The following is an 11,988-nucleotide window of genomic DNA, read 5'->3' as shown; positions in this document are numbered from 1 at the left end:
ATTAGAGGCACGAGACTTCTAGTGCTTGCTTTCTAAAGACCAACAAGGAAGGATTACTAGTTTATTTGCTATAATAAACTAAGGTATGTATTTTCTAATGACCATTTAGTAATTTCAAAAATATCAATGTACTTGTGGGGTTCTTGATATTCAATAGTTGTTTGTAAATCATAATGAGAACATAGATCCTTTAGGGTGCATGTTAACTTAGGGTTTTTGTTTTTCCGCTAAAAGTAGTTTTTCTTTGTAACATATAAAATCCATCAGTTTCATATATACTTACTCAGATAAATCACCATGTAGGAAATCATTTTTGACACCAATTGATGAATAGGGCAATGTCTTGATATAACAATGTTGAGAGTGGTACAAATGGTGGCTGGTTTGACAACAGGACTGAACGTGTCATCCAAATCTAAACCAGGAAGTTGAGAGAAACCCTGAGCAACAAGAAGACATTTGTAACGATCAAAATTACCTTTGCTATCAAACTTGTAACAATAATGCCAACGACAACCCATAATGTTAGCTTAAGTAGGAAGGGGAACAAGCTTCCAAGTGTGATTAGACAGGAGAGTTGACATTTCAGAATCCATGACAACTTTCCAGTTGGGATCATACAGAGCTTGAGTAGTAGAGAGAGGGATAGGAGAAATATCAAAGGTGGTAGATAAATTGAATATTTAACATGGTCTGACAGACCAAGTATGAGATCGGGTGACCATAAGGTAAGAAGGTGAGGGAGGGGGATGAAAGGAAGAAGGTGATGGGTGGGGTGTGGTAGTAGAATAAGAAGTAATACTAGGAGAAAGGGAAGGAGAAGAGGTATTGATAGGAGTACTAGTATCACCAATCCTAGTGTAGGGAGGCGTGACAGGAGTAGGAGAGGGGGAGGAGTTTCATCAAATAGAAAAGGGTCATAATAAGAGACTAATGGTTTAGCGTGAAAGTATGAGAAAGAGAAATGGTCTTTATCAAAGATGACATGACGAGAGATAATGACGCGTTGAGTAATGAGTTCAAGACATCGATGGCCAAGATGGCCAGAAGAGGGACCAATGTACACACATACAGAAGATCAAGGAGTCTACCAAAAGATCAAAATCCAAAAGAGGGTAGTAATTTTATAGTTTTTCTAAGTAAGTTGCTATAATAGAATAAACCTAGATCCATTAAGGTGTATGTACACATATGATTTTTAATATGTTTCCGCTGCCATAACTAGTGTGTATAGATGCTAGAAGGCCCATAAGTTTCTTTTATAAAATTACAAATCACTATCTAAAGATCTTTTAAACATTATGTACCTTATCGTTTTTGAGATGGAATTGACCATATTGTTGTGAAAAATTCTGGACTAAAAAATAATGTCAAGCTCATTGTGCTATATAATTGACAGGTCCATTTTATTTACTTATTTTTATAGTTTATTTTAACATATTTCATTTCAATTTTAGTAAATTATCATACATATTTTCCATTTTCTTATTTTTTTTTATCAATATCAGGTATTTTCATTTTAATTTTAGTTACCAGATGGAAGACATGGGATAGCTGGAGTTCCATGAGCTAGGATTTGAGTGATGAGCTTTCTTCAGTTCGGACGTATGAAAAAATCGTTGGTGTCTTCAGTTTCTTTTATTTATGTTTTCGTTATCTCATTGTAATATTGGATGATCTATTGAATGATATTGTCTTAATCAACTGTGGTTCTGTTTTGAGTAAATTATTTATGATTGGATTGTGTTCTAGTTATGGAGTTGTGGATGTGTGTTGGAACTCTCAAATTTTGTTTGAAGGATTTGGATTCTCTTTTTTCCTTTGGATGTCAGGTGGGTTTGTTAGGAACCAGGTGGTAAAGTTTTGAGTTAACCCGAAAATTTTGATTGGTTATGAAGACAACGAAGTTTAATAAATTTCAAGTGGGGGATAATCGCTTGTTCGAATGGAAGGATTTTAGATATCAGGTCATCCCCAAACTTTCTTATTCAAGGGAAAAGGATAATATGTCCAAGTCATTGACAGGAATGAAGCTTACACATGGAGTATTGTTCTGCAGACACCCGTGACCAAGGAAGAAGATGATGAGGATTCAAGGTTATCTTGTTTGACGGTTTGAGGCATCTTTGGCGGCGAAAGTAATGGTTAGTGATTAGGATCATTTTGAGGGTTATATGAGGGCCAATATGTCTGTTCTTGTCTGATGAAGGCTTTATATTTCGAAGCACAACCCGAACATATGATAGGGTCTAGTAGACTAAGGGTCCGAATCGTGTCAGTTTTTTTTGTTATATTTGAAGTTTAGATTGAAAGATGATGGGGGAGCCCATTGAAAGTAGGGAAGTGATTGTAAAACTGTGGAAGGAGCACAACAGTCACATGGCTGAAATAGGCCAAAAGTGATTGTGAGACTGTGGGAGAACCACAACATTCACATGGCTGAAATAGGACATAACTTATTGTAATATTGTGGGAGGACCACATAATTCACATGGTTGAAATAGACCATTGGATAAAATAGGATGAAAGTGATTGTAAAACTATGGGAGGAACATATCATTCACATGGTTGAAATATACTATTGGTAAGCTAGGTTGGGAGTGATTGTAAGACTGTGGGAGGACCACAACCTTCACTTGGGTTGAAACATACTTGTCATTGTTTATTTGTTAGTTTGTTAGTCGTTCCTCATTTAGACATAAATGCTGTTAGAATCATGTTGATGTATATGATAGGTTAGCCTTTGTCTCTTGGGCTTTTGTTTAGAAACTTTGGTTTTGTGTTTGTGTATGAGGTTGCCGGTTTTAGCGGTTGGTTGTGGATTTCATTCTTCAGTTATCAGTAGGATGGAATATGGTTGAGAAGGTATTGAGTTTTTGGTCAGCATGGTCGATGCACGGGAGTGCCTTGTCTTCCTAGAAGCCAAACATGATCTTGGAGTCTTCAAGTTATGGACGAAGAAGTCAGCTCTTCTCGATGTTGGTTAGTTGTGATGTGTTAGGGTTTGTTTCTTCGTCAGGTCGCATATTTCTCACTAAGGATTGAATCTGATTTTGGGTTTAAAGTAAGCGTCCGTTTATAACATTGTTCCAGTGCTGCAACAAATATGATTTTGACCTTTGGGAGTTTCCGCTCGGGTTTGGTGTATGCGCCTGGTTTTGGAAATCCTTGTGTTTGTAGCTGTAGATTCTGGTATTCAGAATAAATTCGACTTGTGTAAGTAGGGAGTGGAATAAAACAACCCACAAGGGGATTGGAGGGCATTTTACGGATAAATTATAAGGACAAATTCCGAGGACAAAATCTATTTTAAGTGAGCGAGAGTTGTACTGCCCGTTTTCCAGAATAGATCCGCTAAATATTTAAATGGGTCAAATTTATGGGTTTTGGAAAACACCACATGCCACAAGGTGTCATGTCAATTTAATGAAGAGTGCGTTTGGCTCGTTTTCCATGACGTGGTAGCTGTTGCAGCCTAATCCCATAATTTTTGGGGTTTCCTCCATATTAAAGGCCTTACCTTCAAGTTTAGGTCATTTCCCCCAACCCCCACCCTTCTATATTGAAATCCTAACCTCTCCTCTTGTCTTTTGAGCTCTTTGTTGGTTTTTTGGTTATTTGAAGGTTGAAGGAAGGTTTTGTTGAGCAAAGTGTCAGGTAGAATCTTGTCTCCATTTCTTGGTGCATCTTCTAGACTTGGGTAAGTCACCAAGTTCTCATCTTTATGGTTCATCCTTGTAGATCTAGATTTTTTAGCTCTTTTCTTTCATGTAATGTTGATATGAATGGTTGGTTTTCGACAAAGTGGGAAAATTTATCACTTATTGAGGTCTCTAGGTCATCATATGTTTCAGATCTATACTTTCATGTTGATAGGTACCATGCATTGAGTCTTGACCCCATTTCTTGCCCTATTTTGACCTAGTTTTGGGAGAGAAATGCATTGGACATGCATTCCCTTAAAGTAAGGATTTTTATGGTTCATTTGACGGCGAGGAAGCCTTCTAGAAAGTTGGACCAAAGGGCTTAATGGACTAAGTCCTTAACAAGGAAAAATGGCTTTTGCTAGTGACCACGACGTGGCCAAGGATGTGACAACCCAAGTTGTTCCGTTACATTTCCCCGTTACCGTTAACGGAATATTCCAGTTTATAAAAGTTCCGTTAATTAGAGGTCGTCAGTTAAATAAACATTCCATTTGTTTACATTTAACATGCCGTTAAGTCGTGATAAAAAGAAATAAAAACACATAACACCCATTTCCATTTATTTGGAAAATGTTAAGTTTTATTGTTACGACCACTAAATCGGGTGCGACCAAAAGCCCCGTTTAACGGTAGTATCGGGTAAAATTCCACTGAGCCCCGACTATGAACCCTATATAAGGGTGAGTGGATTCCATTGGATACTTTTTACACACTCTCTCTATACTCTCTCTCTCTAGACCCGTTTTCGCCCCGAATCCGCAACCAAACGCTTCCAAATTGTAAGTCCGCTTACCCTAGCTTGTTCTAAACATTACTAGCTGTAGTTATAGCCCAAAAACCATCCAAGAAGGCATGGGATAAGGAGTTTACGGCCCAGGAACACTCTAGGGCCGTAAACCCCTAAAATGGTGCCAAACATGCCTTTAAACTTGCCCTTAAGCTTGGAAACTAGTTGGGGATCTAGCCTAGGAGTGTTTAAACATCAAAACACAATGATTTAGGGCATAAATGAGAGTTTACGGCCCAAGCACATGCTTAGGCCGTAAACCCCTCTAAACCATGTCAAAATGCCCCAAAAACACTCCCAAACCACCCTTAGGCTTCATACATAATTTAGGGACTTAGTATTTGGGGTTTGGATCAATTAAACACATCAAAATGAAGGATAAAAAGGAGTTTACGGCCCAGGTCTATACCAAGGCCGTAAACACCCCAAAACATGCCCAAAATGTGGTTTTTGCCCCCCAAATGACCTTAGACTATTTCCATAAAATACTAGGAAGGATTTAAGGGCTTAAACACATGAAATGGAGGGGTAAAAAGGAGTTTAAGGCCCAAGCAAGTGTCTAGGCCGTAAACTCCCCAAAACACATCCAAATGTTAGATTTAATCCCCCAAAATAGCATCACACTTCATTAGAAATCGCTAGAAAGGTAATAGGGGCTTGAAACTTCACAAAACACTAAGGGTGAGAGTTTACGGCCGTAAACTCCCTTAGGAGTGTTCCTAGGCCGTAAAATCCAAGTTAATGCCCTTAGAAGCCTTAAAACCACTCATGCCTTTTATGAAAAGTACTTAGAATAATTCCATGATGCAAGTAGAAGCCTTAAACCACCCTAGAACCCATCACCATGAGTTTACGGCCGTAAACTCATGGTGAGTAGTCCCTGGGCCATAAACTATGTAATAAGGGTTTATTCTTGGAGAGTAAACTCCATTCCATAGCCATACATACCCTTAAACGCTACCCGGGACACCCAAACACTTAACCAAAGTGTTTTCCGCTCCTGTGAGCGTGTATATTTGTTTAATTAGTATTAATTATGCTAATTGTATGTGAACATATGTTATCATATGTTAAATAGGTCATTGTATGTGTTCAAGTCCTTGCATGACACCGAACGCCCAAACGGAACCTTCGTCGGACCTACTTACACCAGGTGAGTTCATACCCCTGAGTGAACCTTTTAAATGTTTTAAACATGTTTTATAGGGGGGGGGGGGAATACAAGTTAAACATGCCAGTTATCATATCAATCACATGTGATTGATAACCCGCATGCACAAGATTTTACCACTGTATACTGTTTTACCGAGTAGGACACTATAAATGGCTTTTAAAAAGGGTTTTCACTTGTTCAAGTTCTTACTTTTATTGCTTTATCAAAGTTCCATTTTCAAACTGATTTATGAAAGATCCACAAAGATATCTAAAGGTTTTCACACTTATTTTACCAAAGAATACAAATGCGATTTTCCTGAGTATAAAGGTTTTTCCAAGGTTTTCATTTATACTTTTACTTGTTAGTTACTGTTGCTTCACTTTTACTTATTTTTAAACTCCTACTCGATAACGCTTTCACTTTGTGATGCGTTTATACTTGGTATCGTCTCTATTTCGCTTATACTTGTAGTCGCTTATACTTGATAGACGCTCTTACTTCACTTATCGTCGTTTCCACTTCGTGATACACTTACACTTGGTACACTTATACTTCACGATTCGATTATCCCACTCTGTACGCTTATACTTCACGACTCGGATGCTCCACTGTACGCTTATATTTCACGACTCGGATGTTCCACTGTACACTTATACTTCGCTGTATGATACCACTTGACACACACACTCAAGCGTAGTTAGATGTATGCCTGTGCTTGTATAGATGCATATAAATAATGATTGAAGGACTTAGGAAGGCTTGTCCGACCTATTTCCTTTTCTTCGTTGAGATGTGGTCTGGTGGGATCGGATGTCCATCCGAAGGTCGTTTGATTCATTACTTATATATTATGTACACAAGCATAGACATACGGGTTTACTTCAGTCAATTCAGTTAAGAGTCTCTACCTCTAGTTCAGCACTTACATTAGAAACCCACTAGTTGGAAGTCTCTACCCACTATTTGGGATGCATCTTCAGGACACGACCTTCTCCGTCGTCTAGTTGGTAACCAGAGTCTCCTGTAGGGAGAGCAGACATTGTGTGTATAGATCTATACGGGATTGACACCCGCGCACCCTGACTGCTAGCTACAGTCCACGGCTCACCAAGCCAAGGGGTGACAAATGTCACATTATATAAACGCTTGTAGGGCGTCTGGTACTCTAGTGTCGGTTAGTATGGTTACAAGTATCTCGGGTTACCTTATAATTCATGGCCTTAAGGTAACGGTATTTCGCCAGCAATTTACACCGTATGCTGGTAATTCAATTTCAGAGTTACACTGTTTTGACCTTACAAGACGTATCTTTCATTTGATACTGTCTGGGGTCTGTCTCCTCTGTTTTGACCTTACAAGACGTATCTCTCATTTGATGCTGTCTGGGGTCTGTATTTACTGTATTCACTGTATTCATTGTATTCACTGTTTTAGACCATACTAGACATATCTTTCATTTGATATTGTCTGCGGTCTGTATTCACTGTTTTGGACCTTACCAACTGTACCTTTCATTTGGTACCTTCGGGGATCTGTATCTCTATTTGTTAGACTGAAACAGATGTGACGTTCGTTCGATACTCTCCTGGAGTCTATGATTCATTTGCCTTAGTCAACAGTCCTCACTGCTGAGGCATATGTTATTTCCCTGTTGTCTCTTGCTTTCTTTAATAATCAAATTCAGTATTTTGATAATGATAGCAATTAAGGGAAAACCACTTTTTACCACATAACACTGACCAGTCTTGGTAGAAGGCTGCTTTGATTAAAGAAAATATAGGATTTTCTGGAAAGAACTCTAATACACTGTAAGCACTTAAACTACTACTTCATAAAGTTATTTGAATGAAATGTCACTAAATACTTATGAACTCACCAACATTTGTAAAAATGCTAATACTCGCTTTTCAAATAACTTGTATTCTCAGGTTAGCATTAGACAGGTACATCCCCGGAGCAGTTGATGAAGATAGCTTAGTATTATGTTGTATCTATTCTATTACTTGTATTACTTTGAATCGATGTATTAATGTAACCATGTAAAACTATTACTATTAGTGCAATGTTTTGTTGTACTTTGATTACTATAATGCATGTGTTGTGATACTTGACATGACGTCATCCACCCCAGAACGTTTCCGCCGTTCCGGTTTTGGGGTGTGACAGATTGGTATCAGAGCATTGTTTATAGTGAGCTAAGTATATCAATTCATAAAAGATATACAACCTATAAACACAAAGGGATAAAACACTCTAACCAAGAATTATACTTTGAAATATAACCATATTTTTACCAAAGTATAATAACATCCAGAATCTAAACACTCGAACAAAAGTATCACAAGAAGAAACAATAATAAAAGTCTTCGGATGTTGAGCACTACAGTCAAACCTGGGCAGTTATGTAATCATAAGCTGGGATAAATGTAACCTGATCAACTACATGTATCCGAGATGCGATGAACGTGTGCTTGGGAGTGATAGTGGTGTACATCAGGTCTGAAACTTACCAACTAGGATTGCTAGAGCCAAACATAAAGTTAAAATACTATAGGAGTATTTTAGAACACTAAAAGATCCACACTAATCCCAGAATCATAATCAGAAGATAAGACTCAAACAAGAATTAAAATACCATAGGGGTATTTTAGAACCCATTAACAACCTTGCATGAATAACTAAAAAGATCCTTATTGATATACCTACAACTACAGAGGGTATACTCCCAAGGTTATATATAATAAGGATCCCATAGGCTGAGAATGTGTGGTTTCGCTCTATTTCCTTTTCCTTGTTGGGATGTGGTTCTAGAGTAGTATCACATATTCAAAGGCCTATCGGATCTAAGCTATATATGATTTGTATACCCTGTGTAATCGTAGCAGGACTCGATATGGATCATCCAGTGAAATGTTAATAATCTCTTAGGATTCTTTAGACATTTCCATTCTCGCACGAACCCTGTAGAAAACCCTACCCAGTTCAGTGCTTGACAGAAGAGTTGATTCCGACCCCGAGGAGGTTCATTGAGAAGATTTCCTGTTCGGAAATAAATGAACTGGGTCGAGACTATTGAATTCACCAGGTGCCTATATTCTTTTAGGGACAGTGGTGAGAGATTCGCCTGAACTTCAGAGATTCCCAGTCATCCATCATGAAGTGATGACACCCAGAGTTGGAATCAGAAGAAAGGCGGAGTAGAAATTCAATATGTCCATACGAGCAGAGAACCCTAGGAAACTACCCGAAGGAAACCAACGCCGATTCCAGTTAAAGATACGAGGCAAACCGAGGGAGCCAGTACATGGAACCTGGGAATTGTCCCTTCCTCGTGTTCGTCACGCTAATACAACCATAAAATAATACAATTTAGTGAGTTAGTGGTTACACTACTCACGCTAGGTGTTAGGTAAATCGTTGATTCCCGTTGCCAGACACATGATTAGGGCGGGTCCCCACACCTTTATTGAGAGTGCTTAGCCATGAGCTTTCATGAGCCTCTCTTTCCGCAGTTTCGTTCCGAACCGTTCTCAAATCTCTCCAGACCAGAGAGTGAAACCTTTCCCAGTATAAAGGTAACTTAGTAGGAACGACTCGCATCTTATGGCCTCTTTCCGATATTCATACACCCACTTCGATTACCAGGACTACATCATAGGGATGTAGGTCGACACTCAGACCACCAGTACCCGAGGCACGGGAAAAATATTATGCCTAATACATTTAGGACAGAAATGTCCAGGGTTAGCCATCGTCTCTTATCATCTTGTATTCCTTTCTGTGTAGGAAAAACCATGCCACCGAAGAAGCGCAATCAGTCCACAAGCAAGAAACCTGCTCTCTTATTCGATGAAGCTACGTTCCAAGCTGCAGTCTCAGCAGCCGTAGCAGCTGTCATGGCTCATCTGAATGCTAACACCGCCAATGTTAGCAAGGGCCCTGTCGGAATTTCCAATTCTGGCAATGGACAGCAACAACCAACGCTTCCATACCCAGTCACCCAAGAACCTCAAACGAACCCACTAAAGAGAAAACTCAAGATGGAGGAGGGGAGTACCTCGGCCCAAGAACCTTCCGAAGGGCAACGAGCGGAAGCAACCCCTGTCAACCCTTCCCTCCCGACTTCAAGCAGACCATACCTAGGAGACCTTCCCCACCGCGGCAAGTGCAGCTACCATCATCATGGTGTCTGTTGGGAACTCCACTGTATTAGATGCAACAGCAAGGGGCACACCTCCCGTACTTGAAGAGCCCCGGTGGAGTTTATTACACCAACCACTAGCGCGGCAACCAATATAGTTTGTCACCTATGTAGTGGAAAGGGACACTTCAAAAGGGATTGCCCAACTGAAAGAAACAACAAACACACCAAAGGAGCCTGACACTACTGCTTAGGGAGAAGCGGCAAGGAACTCGTTAGAGTTTTGGTACGTCTCTCGATCTCGGATAACTAAGCTAAGAACAATAAAAGACTAATTCAAATGTAAATTCTTCCTAGTAAGGCGAAAGTCGCGGCACTGTTATAAAATTTAAAATTCATTAGGTAAAACTATAATGGCTAAACAAATACGTTACGACCATGTATATTTAAGATGGACAGACCTAGAGTGAGCGAGTACCGCCTCATTTCCTGTTCCTCGTTTGGTTGTGGATTTAGGGCGGGGTCGCTCAGTCAACAGTCCTCCCCACCTTAAATATACATGACTAGTATATGTGAGGCGATTTTAGAAATGCCTCGTGAGAATCCGTTCATGAAAAAGGTACTCTATTCGGAAACACTTAGAAATCTCTATAGTTACGCGTCGACTCTATCGGTCCAAGTATCCGCGGTAGTGGTACATAGGACGAAACCCGAGACGCCTAGAACTTGTGTGCCTGTTCGGCACATGACTCTATCGATCTTCACTTATTATCAGGTCGAAGTGTGCCTACTTCAACGACCCTATCGATCATGGTTTGACTTCGTTCAACCATGTGTTCACCTTTAGTGCTGTGTAAAAGAACTTTCTCCGTAGCCATGTCGGCAAATAAAGGTTCATCAGAACCTAAACCTAACACAAATAATCAAACATAATGCGATCCGTCAATCGTCCCTCTTAACTCAAACCTTCCGAAGTACCCAGGAGAGGGTACTGTACGCTGTTGACCGACCCCTCGTAGTCAGATGGACACCGAAGCGAACGACACTGTAGATACTCTAAGAAGACGACCACCAACCGAAGCATACTCCGTAGAATCCCCCGGGAGACCCTTCGCACCTCGCACATCAGGTTCGTGAACCCAGAGAATAGAACTCATGAGGCTGACCACTATAACCAGGTATACTGCTGGCATCCATCAAGTATTGGCGGTAAAGCCAAGCATGAGCTCTACCACGAACCTCTTCGCAAAACACTTTCACCCTATTCCATGACATAGGAGCCGGAATCAAGAGAATCACTGCGGATTGAGCTAGTAAAGTTCCGAGTGATGAGACCCTATACTCACTAGAGATGACCTAAACCGAGGAAACTCAGAACCTTCGGAAGAGTAGTTGCAGTAGATGCACGCACTACTCAGACACCTTGTCCACCCTGTTATAGACAAGTGGTGCTTATCATCCTCCAACCTCTCGCAAGGAGGAAATCGTCGTCACCCTATAGACGATGAATTACACTTTCCAAATTGAACTCTAGGATACCGAGAAACACAGGATAAACTTCGCAGCCAAGAATACTTGGCCAAGTGCGAAAGTAGTTGCGATAAGCCTCATGACCCTGATCCCGAAGTAGGTATAGACTTGACACCAGTCCTGGTGTTAGTCGAAGGGTTATGTAGGAGCATGCACTTTCCACGCTAGAATAAACCACAGTCTTAGAGATTCATTGGACTATTAGGTGTTCCACGAATACTATCTCACACAGAGATAGTAGAACCACCTCCTGAGATAGTCCAACGCTCGTCTGGTGAAACCCTATCTCCCCGACCAGCAGGGTTTCCGTATCTCAAGATTTCTTAGTGCAGATTCATTTTGCACAAGCTTGAGACAGACACTCTACAACAAACCGATAACCATAGTCACGTAACCCACTCGACGATCTAGAAACTCTCTATCAGTCAAGTGACAGGAAACGCGAGACTAAAGACCACCCGAGATTCCTAAGAACCAACCTGAAGGACTACACATCCAGTACTGGAGAGAACGTTGGGAACTTCGGAATGGCGATCGCGCCAGTGATGATCTTACCATAGAAGTACACTATGTTCCAAGTACTGAAAAGCTCTACCCTTTCGAGAGCGTAGGACCATCCGAGAATCCTCATGGAGACTTGGTCCAACCCTTTTCTAGGCCGCTATTA

Source organism: Lactuca serriola, chromosome 6, assembly GCF_051521515.1.
Source record: "Lactuca serriola cultivar US96UC23 chromosome 6, Lser_US96UC23_V15, whole genome shotgun sequence".
In the NCBI taxonomy this organism is placed as follows: Eukaryota; Viridiplantae; Streptophyta; class Magnoliopsida; order Asterales; family Asteraceae; genus Lactuca; species Lactuca serriola.
This window is presented reverse-complemented; position numbering follows the sequence as displayed.